The sequence below is a fragment of the Sapajus apella genome, unplaced genomic scaffold, assembly GCF_009761245.1.
Source record: "Sapajus apella isolate SASKATOON/1434 unplaced genomic scaffold, GSC_monkey_1.0 scaffold81, whole genome shotgun sequence".
Taxonomy (NCBI): domain Eukaryota; kingdom Metazoa; phylum Chordata; class Mammalia; order Primates; family Cebidae; genus Sapajus; species Sapajus apella.
The window spans coordinates 6780912-6791815 of record NW_022437021.1 but is presented as its reverse complement, the minus strand read 5'-3'; the positions used below and the strand labels follow the sequence as shown (position 1 = coordinate 6791815).

Genomic DNA, 10904 nt, shown 5'->3' with positions numbered 1-10904 from the left:
GTAATGCAGATGACTAAGCTACCACCGTTGTGAGCTAAGCTTTTCAGGAAAGATGCTTACAGTATAGTACAAAGCCACAGTTTAACTTCTACAGCACTTGGGTCACATATTCTCTCCCAACCTAACTTATAAATAAACTCAGATAACAAATACAACAACTGACATCCATTGAACATCAACTGTGTGCCAGGAACTATGCAAAGCTCTATATATGTCTCAGTTCATTTAAGCCTTATGCAGGTTAACCACATCATCTAACCAAAGAGTTTGGGAAAAAGAGACTTTTTCCCTTATTTAAATGCCATGTCTATATTTCTATGCCAGCATGGTTGACAATAAATGAAATAGCCACATTTGGATTCCCCCCAAAAAAAATCAACTTGATTACGAACATATAAACACAATGAAAAGCAGATAAATTACAAAAGGTTTCCCCTTTACAAAAACAAAAAGATTGCCAGAATTTTTTATAAAATTAAACATATTCACCAGGTGACTCAAAAATTCTACTCCTAGGTATTTATCCAAGAAAAAATTGGAATATATCCACACAAGGACTTGCACACAAATGTTCACAGCAGCTTTATTCATAGTAGCCAAAAATTGGAAACACTTCAAAGTCCCTCAACAGGTTAAAGAATAAGCAACGGTGATGAATATTCAATGAACATTCAATCAATGGAATACTACTCAGCGATAAACAGGAACAAACTACTGATGCATGCAAACAATAAATGATCCTCAAAAACATCATGCTGAGCAAAAGAAAGCAACCACAAAAGAGTACATCTCATACAACCTTTTTTATATGAAATTCTAAAATAGGTAAAAGTAGTGACAAAAAGCAGATTAGTGGTTGCCTCCAACAGAAACTAAGTGGGAATAATTGCAAGTGAGCACAAGAAAACTTTTTGGAGTTCTGCATATATTCTGTATGTTGATTGGGATGCAACTGATATATATATATAAATTCTTAAAACCTATACTGTACAATTAAAACAGGTATCTTTTATGGCCATAATTTAAAAAATCAAAAAATAATACATGGCAGCTTGGATGTGGTGAAAAGTGAACACTTCTACACTGCTAGTGAGAATGTAAACTAGTACAACCACTATGAAAAACAGTGCAGAGATTCCTTAAAGAACTAAAAGTAGCACTACCATTTGATCCAGCAATCCCACTAATCCTGCTACTGGGTATCTACCAAGGAAAATAAGTAATTATATGAAAAAGATATTTCACATGCATGTTTATAGCAGCACAATTTGCAGTTGCAAAAATATGGATGAAACCAGCCCAAATGCCCATCAGTCAATATATAGATGATACATATATCATATCATATGATATATATATATATCGTATATATATACACACAGCACAATTTCTTTATCCACTATATATATCTATACATATATATATGATGGAATACTACTCAGCCATAAAAATGAATAAATTAATGGCATTTGCAGCAACCTGGATGGAACTGGAGACTATTATTCTAAGGGAAGCAACTCAGAAATGGAAAACCAAACATGATATGCTCTCACTGATAAGTGGGAGCTCAGCTATGAGGATGAAAGCATAGGAATGATACAATGGACTTTGAGGACTCAGGGGAGAGGGTGGGAGGGGAATGAGGGATAAAAGACAACCAATTGGATTCAGTATATACTGCCCAGGTGATGAGTGTACCAAAATCTCACAAATCATGGCTAAAGAACTTACGCACGTAACCAATATCACCTGTTGCCCAAAAGCCTATGGAAATGCAAAATTTTAACAATAAATAAATAAAACAGGTGTATTTTTATTGCATAAAAATTAAACCTCAATAAATTAATCAAATGTTAAAAGACTGCCAGAAAGTTTCATTTAAATTGAAATTTTTTCCCTCAGCCCTTATATGTTTTTAACTACTCATGATGGGTGAAGTAAAGAAACAAAGTACTAAAAGCTACAGTCAAGTAAAATCTGAAATATAGAGAATTTCTGAATTATGCTTAATTTCATTTAATTCAAAAATCATTTATTCAACATTATACAAATATATTTACTGTCTATTACATTTCTATTTTGGGGAATTAATTATGTCTTAAGCAACACTCATTGAGAAGAAATGTCACATATTTTTTCTTTCCCAAGAAAGTAAGGAAGAGGAGCATGAGTCCCACCATAAGAAAATGGTGACAATCCTGGCAGACTCTTCCTTATCTAGGAAACAAGCTTATTTTCCCATTGTCTTTATACCTCAAATTGTCAGTAAGTGTTGCTCTCTGATTTTTCCATCCATTCCGTGTTGCCAGAGCCTACAGCTATAACCTTTATCTTCCTGGGGCCTCATTGGAACAGCAGTAGCTTATTGGCCCCAGTGTGACTCTGGGGCTTCTTCACCCCTAACCGACAGCATAGGAGTTCTCATCTCCTTGCCCAATCCACAGGCTGGGGAAGAGCATTGGCTGGACCAGGCAATTACTAGCTGCTTCCCACATAAAAGTGCTCTACCCCTGCTTGTACAGTGGTCAGTTAGCCTCCCCTCTGTAATCAGAGTAAGTAACTCCTACTGTCATTATGCTTCGTTTAGCCAATTCAAAGCCTATCACAAGTTATCTTAGCAATTCCAGAAGAAAATAAATTTTAAACTTCAGAGGTGACTGAATTGTATATGAATTGGTGTTGGAATGAATTGGGCCCACATCTAGGGCAGCTACATCTAACCCGATGCTCCCACTGTGTCAGCCACTGTTAGAAAAACAATCTCTTGGTGTTCCAAGTTGCTATGTCCACTCCTATTCCCTGCATAACTCCTCTTCCTAGTGTTATCTCTGAGTTTGACTTTCCTGATTGCTTCGGTCAGAAATACAGTCTTGCTTTTTTGTAGGGAAGGTATGTGAAATTTTAGTTGATCTTTTAACATTAGTTGATTCCATTTACATGATACTTGTTTTCTGAATGTGAAAAGGTAGATGGAAACCGCAGGAAATGTTGTGTCTTTTTGCCCAATCCTGAATGTCTTTGGCCTGATGTGAGTCCCCTTAATCCCTGGTTATAATGCTGAAGCGTCAATTTGTGATTGTTTAGAAACAGAACAGTGGTTTCTGCTGCCACTCCAGGTCATAGATTAGTATCCACGGTTGTCAAGACATTTTGTTTACCCAGGCAAAATGATAAGGATACAAAGTGGTATACTTGTCCATCACATGCTGCGTGTATTCCTATATGGGTATCCTCAAGGATAGGAGCCTTGTAGGTACAGGTCTGTTGCCACAATAATTTTGATGTTTAATTAAGCCTATTTTTTAAATTATTGCTTTAACCTTGTTAACTAAATTGGGAAGGTAAAATAATAAAATTTGTATTAGTTATTTTTTCAAGTTAATTTGGCAAGACTAACTTCGCCACTAGATTATATTTTTTTGGTCAAGAAAAGACACCTTTTCTGAATGTGACAGTAATAGTAAACTAAATGACAATGATGGTTTTACTCAGACATGTGATCCCTCATATACTGAATTCAGTTTTTAACTTATGTCTTTATGTTTGTATGTAAATGTGTGTGCGTTTTGATGGCTCCATTGCTGCATTAACTATATCATTGCTGCACTAACGTAATACAACTCCACAAAATAACACACTGTGGCTTTAGCACTTCCCTGTCCCTGTCAGTGGTTTCAAGCTCACACCAACATAAACTTCTGATTGTGACATTACATCCCCTGGAAGATTTACTAAGCCTATGTTAAAATTTTCCCTCCTTATATTTATTAAGTCTGTTAGCTAACCATTGTAAGCATCCTAATGTCACATTGATGAAGATTGTTTGAACTTTTTCAAACAGTATTTTGTTATTTCAAAAGGAGTAATTGAAGGAGCATCCTAGTGTGACAGACTTCATAAACCTGAAGTCTCTGGTATTCATAAATTCCAAAAAGACTGCTCCCTGCTCACTCGATTCTGCACACTGATTCTAAGAGAATCTCACTTATATTTAGACATATAAGATTTACATAATGCTGCCCAAATATTCAGTAAGGTCTAAAACAAACAAAAGTACAGTCCCTACTGCTTTGCATAGGGGACACTTGAGCCAGACCCAGAGCACATCTGCCCAGGTGTCCCTCCTTGGCTTTTTGACATCATCCTCTCTCTGACTGACTTCCAGCCCTACAACAGCTTGACATGCAGGCATTCTGCCAACAGGGAAATGCGAAGAAATTTCACCCATTACCCAAACCAGAACATTTTTCTTTTTTCCATCCCCAATTTGCTGCCAAAAGTGTCTGCTTGTAGCTTGCATTTGGAGGTTCTGAATATGTAGAGACCACAGTTTCACCTCATGGAAAGTTATTTAAAGAGCTGGAACAGATGAATAATTTAATCCACATGTCTTGTTCTTGGTGGAATTCTCTTATCATCTCCAAGCATGATCTTTCCAATCCTTTTCCAAAAGGAAAAGTGAATCTTATTCATCTGGATACCCTTGAGTCTTTTCCAATATTTATCTCACTTTTCTACTGGACATTGCTTAAGTAAACTGAATCTCAACTTTCCAATGAACTGTTGGCAGGGTGCTCATAGCACAATCCATCTAATTTTTAGTATACAATACAGTTGTGTTCATGACTAAGATAAAAAGTCTAAAGAAAATGAGATATATTTTCAAGATTTTTTTAAGTAGTATAGTGTCACAAAGAGTGGAACATTAAAACATTTTCAAAACTTTTAATAAACATTCTTCATTCAAAAAGGCAGTTTAAGCAAATCATGTGGAGTTAAGAACTTGTCAAAGCTTCTAGGGTTCGCATCTTGGAAATGGTTACATGTAATATATAATCCTGTTGATTAAATTGAACCAAAATAAATAAAAAATATTACATTACAGATTTGTTTTTAAATCCAAAATTGTCCTCTGCAAATGTAAACTGAAGACCCAGGAAAATGCCCAATTTACATAGCTTACAATTTAAAGTGTGGTTATTCCAGGATGCCACAAATAAGAATCTTCACTGAGGCATTTCTGCATACCACTGCATTAGGAAATGCTATTTATTTTGACAATCATTTCCTCAGAGATTTGGCTGAAATCATATTTCATTTGAAATTCCTTTTTATGTATATTATACTGCCACCTTGTGGTTAGAATGATTTTCCAGGGTGTTTTTTTTTTTCTCCTTTACAAGTATGTTTAGATGTGATTGACATTTCCCTGAAATCGTAAACTTCCACTCAATAGTAACTTTCAATGATATTGTCCATATTCCCAATAATATCCATTTTAAATCAAATGATTCCTTTTTATCTCTAAATTAAACTATAACTGTTTGAGTAAACCATATTTTCAACATAGATTCAGTCATCTACTTTATAAAAGGCTCTAAATTCTGATATTACTTCACAAAATAATCATAGAATGAGACAAACAGAATTCTGGATCTATGTATACAAAGACAAATAAAAGATATTGAGGCTACTATTCACATAGCTCGGGGAAGAAAATGACAGCTCTAAGACTAGTAAGAGTCTTTCACTTTAAGCGCTGCAGGGTATGGATTCTCAATATCAGCACATACGATCTTTGGCACAGTACTAAGAAGACCGAAAGAATGCCTGCACATCCAGCTGTTGTGGGGCTGGAAATCAGTCAGAGAGAGGATGAGGCCGAAAAAGCCAAGAAGGGAGAATCAGATGCAAAGGTCAGACAGTTAGCTAGCTTTTTTCTATTCGATCTTAAGCCCAAGCTAGAAGCTCTACCCACATCTGAAAACTTGTTAGAAATTCAGAGTTTTGGTCAGGCACAGTGGCTCACACCTGTAACCCCATCACTTTGGGAGGCAGAGGCAAGTACATAGCTTGAGACCAGGAATTCAAGACTTTACTTGGCAACATGGTGAAACCCAGTCTCTACCAAAAAATACAAAAATTGCACCCTGTGGTCCTAGCTACTGGAAAGGCTGAGATGAGAGGATCGCTTGAGCTGGGGAGATGGAGGCTACAGTGAGCCACGATCATGCCACTGCACTCCAGACTGGGCAACAGGGCTAGACCCTATCTCGGAAAAAGAAAAAAAAAGAAATTCAGAGCTTCAGTGTTCATTCTAGACCTATGAAGCAGAATATCTACATTTTAATAAGATTCCTAGGTGATTTGTATGCACAGTACAGTTTAAAAGCATCACTCTATTCTTTGTGCTCATGACAAGCTGTTGCTTAGATTGACTGAACCTATTACCTCTAAAGATATAGCGGATGTGGTCAATAAACTTCACATGCCTAAAGGCTACTTCAAGATCTGGTCATTATAACTCAGCTGGTCATATTTTCAAATTTCCTGCCCACTTTCGGAAATAATTGGTCACATGTGAGCAGAAGTACAAAGAGTTCCTATAAAAGGTTCAAAATTAACTACAATCTCTGTTATGATAAATAAATTAACACCTAAGGCAAGAGAAAGGTATATGATGGCTAGCTTTCAGTTTTTCTTTACTTTTCCTTTTTGTGGAAGGAGAGACTTAAAATCTATTCTTTTAGCAATTTCCAAGAATATAATACATTGTTATTAAGCACAGTCACCATGTTATACTATAGATCTCTTGAGCTTATTTCTCCTATCTAACTGAAATTTTGTAGGCTTTGACTGACATCACTTCAAACCCCCACCTGCTCCTCTCCCCTGCCCAGCCCTGGTAACAACCATTTTATTTTCTATTTCTATGAGTTCAACTTTTTGAGATTCCAACTTTTTGAGATGCCAACTTTTTGAGATGCCACATATAACTGAGATCACGCAGTTATTTGTCTTACACTGCCTTGCTTATTTCATTTAATGCAATGTCCTCCAGCTTTATCCACATGGTTGCAAATAACAGAATTCCCTTATTTTTTAAATCTGAATAATATTCCATTGTGTACATACTACATGTTCTTTATCCACATATCCACTGATGGACATTTAGATTGATTCCAAACTTTGGCTACTATGAAGAATGCTTTAATGAACATAGGAGTGTAGACATCTCTTTGACATGCTGATATCATATCCTTTAAATATATACCCAGTAGTGGGATCGCTGGATCATATGATAATTCTATTTTTAATCTTTTGAGGAAATTCCATTCTGTGTTTCATAACGGCTATACTAATTTACATTCCCACCAACAGTATGCAAGGATTCCATTTTCTACACATCCTGACCAACACTTGTTACGGTTTTTGTTGTTGTTGTTTTGAGATGGAGTCTTGCTTTGTTGCCTAGGCTGGAATGCAGTGGCACAATCTCGGCTCACTGCAGCCTCCTCCTCCCAGGTTCAAGTGATTCTCCTGCCTCAGCCTCCTGAGTAGCTGGGATTACAGGCGCATGCCACCAAGCCTGGCTAATTTTTGTATTTTTAGTAGAAACAGGGTTTCACCATGTTGATCAGGGTGGTTTTGAACTCCTGACCTTGTGATCTGCCCACCTCAGCCTCCCAAAGTGCTGGGATTATAGGCTTAAGCCACCGCACCCGGCTTTTTTCTTTTTTAATCATAGCCATTTTAACTGATGTGAAGTAGGGTATCATTGTGGTTTTAATATGCATTTCCCTAATGATCAGTAATATCAAGCATCTTTTCATACACTTGTCAGCCATTTGTACGTCTTCTTTTGGGAAATGTCTATCCAGTCCTTTGTCCAGTTTTTAATTGGGTTATTTGCTTTCTTGCTATTGAGTTGTTTAAATTCCTTAAACATTTTGGATATTAGCCCCTTACCAGGTGTATCATTTGCTAATACTTTTTCTCATTTCATAACTTGTCTCTTCACTCTGTTGATTGTTTCCTTTGCTGTGCAGAAGCATTTTAATTTGATGTAATTCCATTTGCCTATTTTTGTTTTTGTTACCTGTGCTTTTGGCATCAAATCCAAAAAAATCATTGCCGAGACCAATGTCATAGAGCTTTTCTTCTATGATTTCTTCTAGAAGTTTTACACTTTCATGTCTTATATTTAACTTTTTAATTCATTTGGGGTTGATTTTTCTATAGGGTGTGAAATAAGAGTCTAATTTCATTCTCCTGCATATGTATATCCAGTTGTCCCAACACCATTTATTGAAGAGACTGTCCTTTCTCCATTCTGTGTTCTTTGTCAAATACAAACTGACCAATGCATAGTTTTATTTCTTGGTTCTATATTCTGTTCCATCAGTCTACATGTCTGTTTTTATGCAAGTACCATGCTGTTCTGGTTACTATAATTTTGTAGTATATTTTAAAGTCAGACAGTCTGATACCTCCAGCTTTATTCTTTTTGCAGCAAGATTGCCTTTAATATTTGTGGTCTTTGGTAGATCTACATGAATTTTAGGGCTGTTTTTTCCATTTCTGTGAAATTATGGACATTTTAACAGTATTGATTATTTTAATTCATTAACATGAGATATATTTCTATTTATTTGTGCCTTCTTCAATTTCTTTCATCAATGTTTATATTTTTCTTGGATAAAATTTAACCTTGTGGCTATAGCTGATAAATATTGAACACCATATAAAATATCACTCTTCACTATGCTTTTATTAATTGAAAAAACTCTTTATTTTAAAAAGGAGGTTGTCAGTTCTTATTGGATGTTCATTACTTTCATTCAAAAGCACATGCTATAACGTATCAAGTGTACTTTTTGAATGCATTTTTAATTTGGAATATAAATATAGGTTATGCATTGGTTTAGAATAAGTATTTTGTTATTTTGTAACTACTGTAAATGGAATTGTTTTCTTAATTTCTTTTTCAGATAGCTCATGGTTACTGTATAGAAATGCTACTAATTTTAGTACATTGGTTTTGTATTCTTAAACTTTACTAAATTTGTTTATTAATTCTAAGAGTTTTTTGGTGGAGTCTTTGGTGCTTTCTATATATATATAGAAATTGTAAATTATACAACACATTGTATATAGTGACAATTTAACTTCTTCTTTTCCAATTTGCATGCCTTCTTTTTTTTTTCTCTCTTGCTTTTTTTTTTCTCTAATTGCTCTGAGTAGGACTCCCAGAACTATGTTGAATAGACATGAGAAGTGTGGGCATCTTTGTCTTGTTCCTGATCATAGAGGACACATTTACAATACACTGTTATTAACTATAGTTACCATGATATATAATAGATCTCTGAAATTTATTCCTCTCGTATAACTGAAATGTTGTAGCCTTTGACCAATATCTTCTTCTCCCTTCTCCTCCTAGCCTAAGGTAACTACCTTCCTACACTCTGTAAGTTCAAACACCAGTTTTAAAGCTCTGTGTTTCTACTATCATCATCTCTATTCCTGCCCAGCATTAAATCAAGTCAGCAGATCACATATTTACATACTTGAGAGCTGATTTCAGAAAATAAGCAATATAGGTAACATATAAAAAGCGAATGTAGAAAATATTATGAAGAATCAGCCTCATGCCTCTGCTTAAAAGCCTCCATACTCCAAATGGAGAGCAGGACCTAAACATGAAAGAAACTCAAAAGAATTATTCCAAGTCTACTGCTCCTTCGTAAGTGTAGATCACAGACTATTGGTATATATCATAAGATCAAACTAACATACATTATACAGTTTCACACATTACAAATTTTGGTCCACAACTTTTTTATATCTAAGGTACAACTAAAAAGCAAGACTTTTGAATGTTAATGTCAAGATAAAAGCTTTCCTGCCTCAAGAGCAACACTTTAATTTTCACAGTCTCTGAGCCTGGAAAATATGTTACCCTTCCGTAAAAATAAGGAGTTCTGAGAACTAAATGGTATTGCAGTGGAATTAAAATTATTGAATTCCTGGTTAATCCACTTACTCTGAGTAAGAAACCATTGCATTATAGGTCTAATTAGGCGAAGGACCATGAAAAAATCCTAACTAAAAAGTTGTATCTGAATGCCTCCCGCTCCACCAATAAATTTTTAATTATTAAAAATTAAATCAATTTGTTACTATTTGGACGCATTTAGGTTATATGTAAATCCAAGCAAGTTTACTTGAACTCCTATTTTTTAAGCTGAAATCAACAAAAAGCAAGATTGTTATGTCTCCATAATATCAATAATTTGTTCAACTAAATTTTTATCTTTTTCAATCAGCTATTTTGTCACTATTTCAACAGAGTCAGGCAGAAGTTGAAATTCTGCTGAACATTTTCCTTGTTGTGTTTGGTTGTGGTGTTATATAAATACTGGACTTGCCATCAAATACCATTCCTATTTTGCTGTTGTTAGGTCATTTTTGTCTATCACAAGCCACCAGAAGTGATCTCTATCAAAAGTCTCCAAGGATATTTTGCAATAAAAAAGTTCTTTCTAACTCTATGGTTTAATATTTTATGAACTGAAGTATGATCTTATGACTTAAAACATAAAACTCTTAAGTCACTTACTTGACTATATAAATGTCATTGGCTATAAAATTCTCCCAACCTCATTTTGAATCCGGCTGTTATAACTGGCTTGATGACCTCCTTTAGTAATAAATTACACAGTCTAACTAAATGCAGTCTGGGAAGCACTCCTTTCTACTCTATTACTTTTACTTACTAAGGCTGATGTGAGCAAGAGAGAGAATCACAGGATTCCAAGTTTCCTCAGAAAGAAAGCTGGACTTATTACTTCCTTGGACTATAGCTGATAAGTGTTAAACACCATATAAAGTATCACTCTTTCCTATGCTTTTATTAATTGGAAAAATATATATTTATTTTAGAAAGGAGGGTTATCAGTTCCTAACTTCCATTCAAAAACACACATGATAATGTATCAAGTGCATATTTAAAATGCACCTTTTAACTTGGAGTATATTTTAGGTTGGACATTTGTTTAGGGAGCACATGTCTTTCAACTTGTCCATCTGATTTGGAGTTTACCTTGGCAACACAAGTATCA

The 10904-nt window shown here is 35.0% G+C and overlaps 1 pseudogene; it reads left to right on the top strand.

Moving 5' to 3' along the window:
- The first annotated feature begins 5606 nt into the window (after positions 1-5606).
- The window catches only part of LOC116533357, a 32912-nt pseudogene continuing 27614 nt past the window's right edge, over positions 5607-10904 (top strand).